Source organism: Loxodonta africana, chromosome 4 (assembly GCF_030014295.1).
Source record: "Loxodonta africana isolate mLoxAfr1 chromosome 4, mLoxAfr1.hap2, whole genome shotgun sequence".
Classification (NCBI taxonomy): Eukaryota; Metazoa; Chordata; class Mammalia; order Proboscidea; family Elephantidae; genus Loxodonta; species Loxodonta africana.
The window spans coordinates 66112795-66125969 of NC_087345.1; the positions used below are offsets into that span (position 1 = coordinate 66112795).

General features: G+C 38.9%; 1 protein-coding gene across 1 annotated transcript in view; it reads right to left on the reverse strand.

Annotated features, from left to right (window-relative positions):
- Window positions 1-13175, reverse strand: part of MYRFL (myelin regulatory factor like) — a 137878-nt gene that overhangs the window by 89151 nt on the left and 35552 nt on the right. The window lies entirely within an intron of this gene.

A 13175-nucleotide genomic window follows, 5' to 3' on the forward strand; every position in this document is an offset into this window, starting at 1 on the left:
TTATGTTGGTGAAAAACTGTATTTGCAATGAAGAAGTCATTTGTCTTCAATCATGCAATCTCTGGCATCGTTTCTATCACCAAGGCCATATTTTCCAACTACCAATCCTTCTTCTCTGTTTTCAAGTTTCAAATTCCAATCACCAGTAAATATCAGTGCATCCTGATTGCATGTTCGGTCAATTTCAGGCTGCAGAAGTTGGTAAAAACCTTCAATTTCTTCATCTTTGGTCTCAGTGCCTGGTGCGTAAATTTGAGTAATAGTCGTATTAGCTGGTCCTCCTTGTAGGCTTTTGGATATTATCCTATCACTGACAGTGTTGTACTTCAGGATAGATCTTGAAATGTTCTTTTTGATGATGAATGCAAAGCCATTCCTCTTCAAGTTGTAGTTCCCAGCATAGTAGACCATATGATTGCCTGATTCAAAATGACTAACATCACTCCATTTCAGCTCACTAACAACTTGGATATAGATCTTTATGTGTTCAATTTCATTTTCAATGATTTCCAATTCTCCTAGATTCATACTTTGTACATTGCAAGTTCCAAATATTAATGGATATTTGCAGTTGTTTCTTCTCATTTTCAGTCATGCCACATCAGCAAATGAAGGTCCCAAAAGCTTGACTCCACCCACATCATTAAGGTCAAATCTGCTTTGAGGAGGCAGCTCTTTTCCAGTCATATTTTGAGTGGCTACCAACCTGAGGGGCTCATCTTCTGGCGCTATATCAGACAATGTTCTGCTACTATTCATAAGGTTTTCACAGGCTAATTCTATTCAGTAGACTGCCACAGTATGACAAACTGGCAGATGCATGGTGGAGGGACAACACTAGGGGCCATAATTTATGGCATAAATAGAATATCAAACATAACTAAAAATGTACAAACTCCAGAAGATAAGCTAGATAACTGGAACCTCCTAAAAATTATATTACTTATGCTCATCAAAAGCCTTTTCTAAGAGAGTAAAATGAGAACCTACAGACTGGGAAACAATCTTTGGCAATGACATATCTGATAAAGTTTTAATCTCAAAAATATATGAAAAATTTCAACATCTCAACAATAAAAAGACAAGCAAAACGATCACAAAATGGGCAAAGAACATGAACAAACACTTCACAAAAGAAGACATTCATTCAGTCGGCCAACAAATACATGAAAAGATGCTTGCAATCATTAGTCATTGGAGAGATGCAAATTAAAACCATGATGGGATACCATCTCACCCCTGCAAGAATGGCACTGATCAAAAATTCAGACAACAATAAATGCTAGCAAGGTTGTGGGGAGATTGGCACTCTCATACACTGCTGGTGGAAATGCAAAATGGTATAATCACTATGGAAAATGATATGGCATTTCCTTAATAAGCTAGAAATGGAAATACAATATGATCCAGCAATCTCACTCCTAGACTATATCCTAGAGAAATGAGAGCCATGACACTAATAGACATACGCACACCCATGTTCATTTCAGCATTATTCACAATAGCAAAAAGATGGAAACAACCTAAGTGCCTATCAACAGATAAATGGATAAACAAATTATGGTACATACACACAGTGGAATACTATGCAACAATAAAGAATAATGAATCTGAAAAACATATCACAACATGGATGAATCTGGAGGGCATTATGCTGAGTAAAATAAGTCAATCACAAAAGGACAAATACTGTATGACACCACTATTATAACAACTTAAGAAAAGGTTTACACACAGAAACAATCTTTGATGATTATGAGGGAGGGGAGGGATGAGGACGGAAAATCAATAACTAAATAGTAGACAAATGTCAAATTTGGAAAAGGGGAAGACAAAATGCAATATAGAGGAAATCAGCACCACTTGACCAAGGCAAAGGAAGAGACTTGGAGGAACACACACACACAAAAAGAGGCAACCACAGTAAATACTAAAGCATATACAACCCTACAAGAACAGTAAAAACAAATAACTTACAAGCAGATATGTAGGCAGATACGAATGCTGAATAGGGAAAGGAGGGCATATAGGAGCATACCCACATACATATATAGGTTAGGCTGTGGATATTTTTACATACATATTTATATTTACAGTATGTATATTCATATAAGTAATACAGCACAAAGGTGGCACAGTCATAGAAGCACCTAGATGCATCCAAACACCTTAAGGGACTGAGTTACTGGGGCTGAAGGCTGGTGACCATGGTCTCAGGGGACATCTAGGTCAATTGGCATAACATATTTCATAAAGCAAATGCTCTACATCCTACTTTGATGAGTAGCGTCTGGTGTCTTAATAGCTTGCGAGTGGCCATCTAAGATACATCTATTGGTCCCATCCTGTCCAGAGTAAAGAAGAACGAGGAACACCAGAGATACAAGGAAAATATTAATCCAAAGGACTAATGGACCACATGAATCACAGCCTCCACCAGCCTGAGCCCAGAAGAACTAGATGGTACCTGGCTACCACCACTGACAGCTCTGACATGGGTCACAATAGAAGGTCCTGGACAGAACAGAAGAAAAATGTAGAACAAAATTCAAATTCACAAAAAAGACCACTTACTGGTCTGCAGAGACTGGAGGAACCCCTGAGACTATGGCCCCTGGACACCTTGCTAAACCAGAACTAAATCTACTCCCAAAGTTCACCTTTCAGCCAAAGATTAAAAAAAAAAAAAATTAGACAGGCCTATATAACAAACAGTAACACACATGAGGTGTGTGCTTCTTAGTTCAATCATGTATACAAGACCAAATGGACAACACCTGCTCAAAAGCTAAGACAAGAAGGCAGGAAAGGACAGGAAAACTAAACTAATGGAAACAGGTAACCCGGGGTGGAAAGGGGGAAAGTGCTGACACGTTCCGGGGATTGCAACCAATGTCATGAAACAATTTGTGTATAAACTTTTGAATGAGAAATTAATTTGCTCTGTAAACTTTCACCTAAAGCACAATAAAATAAAATAAAAAACCATCTGGAACAAGACAGCTCGAAGCATGCATGCATGCTTTCATTCATTCTATAAACACTTATGGAGTACCTACTATCCAGTCGGCACTGCTCAAGGCATTAAAGAAGTGAATGAAAATTTTAAAAATCTCTGCCCTTGTAGAACTTACATTCTAATAAAAAAAAATTTAAAGAAAACAATAAATAAATAGCCTCTAGGAAATCACATTTATTCAGTAATTGCTAAAATGTTTTCTTGTTATTCTTTAAATTGTAGCAAAGGCTTGATGAGACCAGCCCTCTGGGTGCTAACATTCTGACAATCTTTCTAGAAAGCAACTGGGCAATCTACATCAAGATCTTTAATAATGCTCAGTCACTCCTGAGGTTCACCTTTCAGCCAAAGATTAGACAGGCCCATAAAACAAAAAAAGACTAAATGGGCATACCAGCTCAGGGGCAAGGACGAGAAGGCAGGATGGGACAGGAAAGCTGGTAACAGGAAACCCAGGGTCGAAAAGGAGAGAGTGTTGATATGTCATGGGGTTAGCAACCAAAGTCACAAAACAATATCTGTATTAATCATTTAATGAGAAACTAATTTGCTCTGTAAACCTTCATCTAAAGTACAATTAGAAAAAGAAAAAAAAAAAGATCTTTAGTAATGTTCATATTGTTGGTGTTCAAATTCTCCTTCCAGAATTTATCCTTATGCAAAGATGGGTATACAAGGATCTTCTACTGCAGGATTATTAATTATAACAAAAAATTAGAAATAAATAAAATTTCCAATAAATCAGGAATTAATATGATACATTCATGTAATAGAAAACTATATTACCTTTGTGAATAATACTTTAATAGTATACTATAATGTTATTTTCATAATATAATATTACCAATTGACAATTAATAATAGAAGAAAAGCCAGGACAAATTAAGCTAAATGGTAGAGTCAGTAGGATTTCAAATAACAATACCAAATAAGAATTTTGTATCTTCTTCATATTTTTCAATTATGTTCCAAAATCTTCACAATGGACTTATATTACTTCCACAATCATAAAACATATTTTGTGTTGTTGTTGTTATGTTTGTTTTTATTTTTGTTTTGTTCAAGAACTCAGTTTGGAGCAAGAGTAGCTGATAAATCCAATAGCCAAACTCCATTTTAGGAGACTTAGTGCTTAACCCAGGTTAACCGTCTCAATAAAGTGCTTAACCCAGGTTAACCATCTCAATCAAGTGTGCAGGTAATAGGTGCTGTTCTCCCAAAGGAGCTGGATATAAGGCAGTCATTTAATAAATACCTGTTGACTGCTCAGAAGTCATACTACCTGTGTTCTAAACCCATTTACTATCGCGGATAAATTGTATAATGTTACTGTCCACTAACGGGTATAGGACTTCTTTTTGGAGCGATGAAAAAATGTTTTAAATTAGATAGTGGTAATGGTTGCACACTTTATAAATATACTAAAAGCCACTGAATTGCACACTTTAAAATGCTGAATTTATGGTATATGAATTATATCTTTTTTTTGAATTATATCTCAATAAAAAATGCATAACAAAAAAAGAAAGAAAACACATCTACACACCCAAATGCGAATTTACATACAATTTCAACATGTTTATGTATTTGCAGTCAGTAGCATAGTACTCAGAAACCAAAATTTAAAGGCAAACATGGGATGGCAAGATAGAGTCAATGGAGGAACAGCCCTGGAATGGGTGCTGCTATCTAATGTTGGCTTTTATGTGTCATATGGCAAGAGAGAGATGAAAGCGACACTCCCCAGATCTTCCTCTCAGGCCTCAGTCAGCAATGGGAGCCAGGAAATGCAACAACACTTTGTCCATCTTTGTGCCAGTGCCTTTACCCAGCTCACCTACTGGTTGTTGAATGTCTGATACAGTGTGCAACACTTAATATGTGTTCAATACCCATTTGCTGAACGAATGGTGCATTTCTGCTCAACTCCAACAATAACATTCTCTTGGAAAGCATAAAAATGATGGCATGTTAAAGCTGAAACGGGACCTTAGAGATTATCTAGTTTTACACTTACATTTTACAGATAAGAAGACTAAGGCCAAGAGAATTTAAAGGATTTGCTCAGAATCACATTTCTGGTTAGTGCAGAACCACGTCTAGAAAGTGAAAAGCCTGCCAGCTATAAGGTAAAGAAATTATACTTTGCTGTCTCCTTCTCACCATTGCCACCTGAAAGCATGAGTCTGAAACAGAATTCATTTTTTTTTTTAATAAGTTTTATTAAGCTTCAAGTGAACGTTTACAAATCCAATCAGTCTGTCACATATAAGTTTACATACATCTCACTCCCTACTCCCACTTGCTCTCCCCCTCTTGAGTCAGCCCTTTCAGTCTCTCCTTTCTTGACAATTTTGCCGGCTTCCCTCTCTCTCTATCCTCCCATCCCCCCTCCAGACAAGAGTTGCCAACACAATCTCAAGTGTCCACCTGATATAATTAGCTCACTCTTCATCAGCATCTCTCTCCCACCCGCTGACCAGTCCCTTTCATTTCTGATGAGTTGTCTTAGGGGATGGTTCCTGTCCTGTGTCAACTGAAGGTCTGGGGAGCATGGCCACTGGGATTCCTCCAGTCTTAGTCAGACCATTAAGTTTGGTCTTTTTATGAGAATTTGGGGTCTGCATCCCACTGATCTCCTGTTCCCTCAGGGGTCCTCTGCTGTGCTCCCTGTCAGGGCAGCCATCGATTGTGGCCGGGCACCAACTAGTTCTTCTGGTCTCAGGATGATGTAGGTCTCTGGTTCATGTGGCCCTTTCTGTCTCTTGGGCTCTTAGTTGTCGTGTGGCCTTGGTGTTCTTCCTTTTCCTTTGCTCCAGGTGGGTTGAGACCAATTGATGCATCTTAGATGGCCGCTTGTTAGCATTTAAGACCCCAGACGCCACATTTCAAAGTGGGATGCAGAATGATTTCATAATAGAATTATTTTGCCAATTGATTTAGAAGTCCCCTCAAACCATGTTCCCCAGACCCCCGCACTTGCTCCGCTGACCTTTGAAGCATTCATTTTATCCCGGAAACTTCTTTGCTTTTGGTCCAGTCCAATTGAGCTGACCTTCCATGTATTGAGTGTTGTCTTTCCCTTCACCTGAAGCAGTTCTTATCTACTGATTAATCAATAAAAAAAAACCCTCTCCCACCCTCCCTCCCTCCCCCCCTCGTAACCACAAAAGTATGTGTTCTTCTCAGGTTTACTATTTCTCAAGATCTTATAATAGTGGTCTTATACAATATTTGTCCTTTTGCCTCTGATTCATTTCGCTCAGCATAATGCCTTCCAGGTTCCTCCATGTTATAAAATGTTTCAGAGATTCGTCACTGTTCTTTATCGATGCGTAGTATTCCATTGTGTGAATATACCACAATTTATTTACCCATTCATCCATTGATGGACACCTTGGTTGCTTCCAACTTTTTGCTATTGTAAACAGAGCTGCAATAAATATGGGTGTGCATATATCTGTTTGTATGAAGGCTCTTGTATCTCTAGGGTATATTCCCAGGAGTGGGATTTCTGGGTTGTATGGTAGTTCTATTTCTAACTGTTTAAGATAACGCCAGATAGATTTCCAAAGTGGTTGTACCATTTTACATTCCCACCAGCAGTGTATGAGAGTTCCAATCTCTCTGCAGCCTCTCCAACATTTATTATTTTGTGTTTTTTGGATTAATGCCAGCCTTGCTGGTGTGAGATGGAATCTCATCGTAGTTTTAATTTGCATTTCTCTAATGGCTAATGATCGAGAGCATTTTCTCATGTATCTGTTGGCTGCCTGAATATCTTCTTTAGTGAAATGTGTGTTCATATCCTTTGCCCACTTCTTGATTGGGCTGTTTGTCCTTTTGTGGTTGAGTTTTGACAGAATCATGTAGATTTCAGAGATCAGGCGCTGGTCGGAGATGTCATAGCTGAAAATTCTTTCCCAATCTGAAGGTGGTCTTTTTACTCTTTTGGTGAAGTCTTTAGATGAGCATAGGTGTTTGATTTTTAGGAGCTCCCAGTTATCGGGTTTCTCTTCATCATTTTTGGTGATGTTTTGTATTCTGTTTATACCTTGTATTAGGGCTCCTAGGGTTGTCCCAATTTTTTCTTCCATGATCTTTATCGTTTTAGTCTTTATGTTTAGGTCTTTGATCCACTTGGAGTTAGTTTTTGTGCATGGTGTGAGGTATGGGTCCTGTTTCATTTTTTTGCAAATGGATATCCAGTTATGCCAGCACCATTTGTTAAAAAGGCTATCTTTTCCCCAATTAATTGACACTGGTCCTTTGTCAAATATCAGCTGCTCATACGTGGATGGATCTATGTCTGGGTTCTCAATTCTGTTCCATTGGTCTATGTGCCTGTTGTTGTACCAGTACCAGGCTGTTTTGACTACTGTGGCTGTATAATAGGTTCTGAAGTCAGGTAAAGTGAGGCCTCCCACTTTCTTCTTCTTTTTCAGTAATGCTTTGCTTATCCGGGGCTTCTTTCCCTTCCATATGAAATTGGTGATTTGTTTCTCTATCCCCTTAAAATATGACATTGGAATTTGGATTGGAAGTGCGTTAAATGTATAGATGGCTTTTGGTAGAATAGACATTTTTACTATGTTAAGGCTTCCTATCCATGAGCAAGGTATGTTTTTCCACTGAAGTATGTCCTTTTGAATTTCTTGTAGTAGAGCTTTGTAGTTTTCTTTGTACAGGTCTTTTACATCCTTGGTAAGATTTATTCCTAAGTATCTTATCTTCTTGGGGGCTACTGTGAATGGTATTGATTTGGTTATTTCCTCTTCGGTGTTCTTTTTGTTGATGTAGAGGAATCCAAGTGATTTTTGTATGTTTATTTTATAACCTGAGACTCTGCCAAACTCTTCTATTAGTTTCAGTAGTTTTCTGGAGGATTCCTTAGGGTTTTCTGTGTATATAATCATGTCATCTGCAAATAGTGATAACTTTACTTCTTCCTTGCCAATCTGGATACCTTTTATTTCTTTGTCTAGCCTAATTGCCCTGGCTAGGACTTCTAGCACGATGTTGAATAAGAGTGGTGATAAAGGGCATCCTTGTCTGGTTCCCGTTCTCAAGGGAAATGCTTTCAGGTTCTCTCCATTTAGAGTGATATTGGCTGTTGGCTTTGCATAGGTGCCCTTTATTATGTTGAGGAATTTTCCTTCAATTCCTATTTTGGTAAGAGTTTTTATCATAAATGGGTGTTGGACTTTGTCAAATGCCTTTTCTGCATCAATTGATAAGATCATGTGGTTTTTGTCTTTTGTTTTATTTATGTGATGGATTACATTAATGGTTTTTCTGATATTAAACCAGCCTTGCATACCTGGTATAAATCCCACTTGATCAGGGTGAATTATTTTTTTGATGTGTTGTTGGATTCTATTGGCTAGAATTTTGTTGAGGATTTTTGCATCAATGTTCATGAGGGATATAGGTCTATAATTTTCTTTTTTTGTAATGTCTTTACCTGGTTTTGGTATCAGGGAGATGGTGGCTTCATAGAATGAGTTGGGTAGTATTCCGTCATTTTCTATGCTTTGGAATACCTTCAGAAGTAGTGGTGTTAACTCTTCTCTGAAAGTTTGGTAGAACTCTGCAGTGAAGCCGTCCGGGCCAGGGCTTTTTTTTGTTGGGAGTTTTTTGATTACCGTTTCAATCTCTTTTTTTGTTATGGGTCTATTTAGTTGTTCTACTTCTGAATGTGTTAGTTTAGGTAGGTAGTGTTTTTCCAGGAATTCATCCATTTCTTCTAGGTTTTCAAATTTGTTAGAGTACAATTTTTCATAATAATCTGAAATGATTCTTTTAATTTCATTTGGTTCTGTTGTGATGTGGTCCTTCTCGTTTCTTATTCGGGTTTTTGTTTCCTTTCCTGTATTTCTTTAGTCAGTCTAGCCAATGGTTTATCAATTTTGTTAATTTTTTCAAAGAACCAGCTTTTGGCTTTGTTAATTCTTTCAATTGTTTTTCTGTTCTCTAATTCATTTAGTTCAGCTCTAATTTTTATTATTTGTTTTCTTCTGGTGCCTGATGGATTCTTTTGTTGCTCACTTTTTATTTGTTCAAGTTGTAGGGACAGTTCTCTGATTTTGGCTCTTTCTTCTTTTTATATGTGTGCATTTATCGATATAAATTGGCCTCTGAGCACTGCTTTTGCTGTGTCCCAGAGGTTTTGATAGGAAGTATTTTCATTCTCGTTGCTTTCTATGAATTTCCTTATTCCCTCCTTGATGTCTTCTATAACCCAGTCTTTTTCAGGAGGGTATTGTTCATTTTCCAAGTATTTGATTTCTTTTCCCTAGTTTTTCTGTTATTGATCTCTAGTTTTATTGCCTTGTGGTCTGAGAAGATGCTTTGTAATATTTCGATGTTTTGGACTCTGCAAAGGTTTGTTTTATGACCTAATATGTGGTCTATTCTAGAGAATGTTCCATGTGCGCTAGAAAAAAAAGTTTATTTTGCAGCAGTTGGGTGGAGAGTTCTGTATAAGTCAATGAGGTCAAGTTGGTTGATTGTTGTAATTAGATCTTCCGTGTCTCTGTTGAGCTTCTTACTGGATGTCCTGTCCTTCTCCGAAAGTGGTGTGTTGAAGTCTCCTACTATAATTGTGGAGGTATCTATCTTGCTTTTCAGTTCTGTTAAAATTTGATTTATGTATCTTGCAGCCCTGTCATTGGGTGCGTAAATATTTAATATGGTTATGTCTTCCTGATCAATTGTCCCTTTTATCATTATATTGTGTCCTTCTTTATCCTTTGTGGTGGATTTAAGTCTAAAGTCTATTTTGTCAGAAATTAATATTGCTACTCCTCTTCTTTTTTGCTTATTGTTTGCTTGATATACTTTTTTCCATCCTTTGAGTTTTAGTTTGTTTGTGTCTCTAAGTCTAAGGTGTGTCTCTTGTAGGCAGCATATAGATGGATCGTGTTTCTTTATCCAGTCTGTGACTCTCTGTCTCTTTATTGGTGCATTTAGTCCATTTACATTCAGGGTAATTATAGATAAATAAGTTTTTAGTGCTGTCATTTTGAGGCCTTTTTATGTATGTTGTTGACAATTTCATTTTTCCACATACTTTTTTGTGCTGAGGCGTTTTTCTTAGTAAATTGTGAGATCCTCATTTTCGTAGTGCTTGACTTTATGTTAGTTGAGTCGTTGCGTTTTTCTTGGCTTTTATCTTGAGTTATAGAGTTGTTATACCTTTTTGTGGTTACCTTATTATTTACCCCTATTTTTCTAAGTAAAAACCTAACTTGTATTGTTCTATATCGCCTTGTATCACTCTCCATATGGCAGTTCAATGCCTCCTGTATTTAGTCCCTCTTTTTGATTATTGTGATCTTTTACCTATTGACTTCCATGATTCCCTGTTATGTGTATTTTTTTTTTATTTAATCTTAATTTGTTTTTGTGATTTCCCTATTTGAGTTGATATCAGGACGTTCTGTTTTGTGACCTTGTGTTGTGCTGATATCTGATATTATTTGTTCTCTGACCAAACAATATCCTTTAGTATTTCTTGTAGCTTTGGTTTGGTTTTTGCAAATTCTCTAAACTTGTGTTTGTCTGTAAATATCTTAATTTCGCCTTCATATTTCAGAGAGAGTTTTGCTGGATATATGATCCTTGGCTGGCAGTTTTTCTCCTTCAGTGTTCTGTATATGTCGTCCCATTCCCTTCTTGCCTGCATGGTTTCTGCTGAGTAGTCTGAACTTATTCTTATTGATTCTCCCTTGAAGGAAACCTTTCTTTTCTCCCTGGCTGCTTTTAAAATTTTCTGTTTATCTTTGGTTTTGGTGAGTTTGATGATAATATGTCTTGGTGTTTTTCTTTTTGGATCAATCTTAAATGGGGTTCGATGAGCATCTTGGATAGATATCCTTTCGTCTTTCATGATGTCAGGGAAGTTTTCTGTCAGGAGTTCTTCAACTATTTTCTCTCTGTTTTCTGTCTCCCCTCCCTGTTCTGGGACTCCAATCATCTGCAGGTTATCCTTCTTGATAGAGTCCCACATAATTCTTAGGGTTTCTTCATTTTTTTTAATTCTTTTATCTGATTTTTTTTCAGCTATGTTGGTGTTGATTCCCTGGTCCTCCAGATGTCCCAGTCTGCACTCTAATTGCTCGAGTCTGCTCCTCTGACTTCCTATTGCGTTGTCTAATTCTGTAATTTTACTGTTAATCTTTTGGATTTCTACATGCTGTCTCTCTATGGATTCTTGCAACTTATTAATTTTTCCACTATGTTCTTGAATAATCTTTTTGAGTTCTTCAACAGTTTTATCAGTGTGTTCCTTGGCTTTTTCTGCAGTTATCCTAATTTCATTTGTGATATCTTTAAGCATTCTGTAAATTAGTTTTTTATATTCTGTATCTGATAATTCCAGGATTGTATCTTCATTTGGGAAAGATTTTGATTCTTTTGTTTGGGGGGTTGGAGAAGCTGTCATGGTCTGCTTCTTTAAGTGGTTTGATATGGATTGTTGTCTCCGAGCCATCACTGGGAAACTAGTTTTTCCAGAAAATCCGCTAAAAAAAAATGCAGTCAGACCCCTATCAGAGTTCTCCCTCTGGCTCAGGCTATTCAGATGTTAATGAAGCCGCCTGGGGAGGGTGGGGGAGGGAACAGAGAGATAGGAGAGTAGCACCTCAGAATATAGCCAGAGTTGCTTGTCTTGCTTGGAATGACTATTTTATCTGAGATTCCCGCGGGCGCGTCGCCTATGTGTGCTGGCTGTGTGGAGATTGCCCCCGGGGGGTCTGGCCCGCTGGAGTCACGGTCAGATCCTCCGCTTCCAGCCCCACGCCCAGCGTCAAGGCTCCCCTACTGGGACGGTGCACTCTCGACTCCAAAATCAGTCGCTGCCTCCCGGGGACTTCCCGTCCCTCCAGCCGCGTGGCCGTGCTGCTCCCGCGAACCAGGTGGGCCCCCTCCCGGGGTTAGTTCAGATGGGTGGAGCAGCTCCCCGTGCTTGTGCAGTGACCGAGTGTCCTGGCTGGGACGCTGTTCTCCCCGCTCCAATACCAGTCGCTGCCTCCCGGGGACTTCTCCTACCGGCTGCGTCCCACTCCGCCCGCGCGACCCGGCTGGGCCCCTTCCCGGGGTTGGTTCAGGGGGGTGGAGCAGCTCTCCGTGTTTATGCCGTACCTGCGTCCAGCCCAAATCCCGGCGAGACGGTTCCCCGGCTGGGACGCTGCTCTTCCTGCTCCAAGACCAGTCACTGCCTCCCGGGGACTTCTCCTACCGGCTGCGTCCCACGCCGCCCGCGGAACTGGCTGGTCTCCCTCCCGGGGTTAGTTCAGGGGGGTGGAGCAGCTCTCTGTGCTTGTGCTGTACCTGACTGGTACGCTGGCTCCAGGCTCTGGAAACAATCGCTGCTTCCCCGTATTAGTTTGTTCTCCGTCTCTAAATCTGTGTTTGTTGTTCAGGGTTCGTAGATTGTTATGTATGTGATCGATTCACTTGTTTTTCCGTGTCTTTGTTGTAAGAGGGATCCGAGGTAGCGTCTGCCTAGTCCGCCATCTTGGCTCCGCCCCAGCAGAATTCATTTTTATGAGGTGGTTGGAAATGAGTTAGAAATAGTTTCAGGAAGAGAGAATTTGTAATCACACTAATATTTACAGAGTTACCAAAACTCAGGAAAGTCTTGGCTACTAGTTCAACATCATTACCCGATATCTGAAAATCACTTGACCTCATCCTATGGAAAAATTTTCATTTGAATCTGGAAATATCCATTTTTATTTATAAAGTCACCCCACATTCAAGTAGCATCATCCAAGCACAGTAAACACTTAGACAGGAATGTACGTATATAGAAAAGTAATTGTTATTGCAAGGAAAAATATGGTATATTCAAAGATATTAAACTGTATTTTTTAGTACGTCTCAAAGACCAAGCAATCCCTAGAAAAGGACATCATGTCTGGTAGAGTGTCAGCAAAAATGAGGGAAACCCTCAATGAGATAGGCAAACACAACAGACACAACAACGAGTTAAAACATATTAAAGATCGTGAAGATGATGCAGGACCAGGCAACGCTTAGTTATGTTATACCTAAGGTTACCATGAGTTGGAGTAGGCTTGACAACATCTAAAAACAATGTGGTGGATTAAAGATGGCTTCAAATTTCTTTGACCCTCCTCTCATGGAGAGG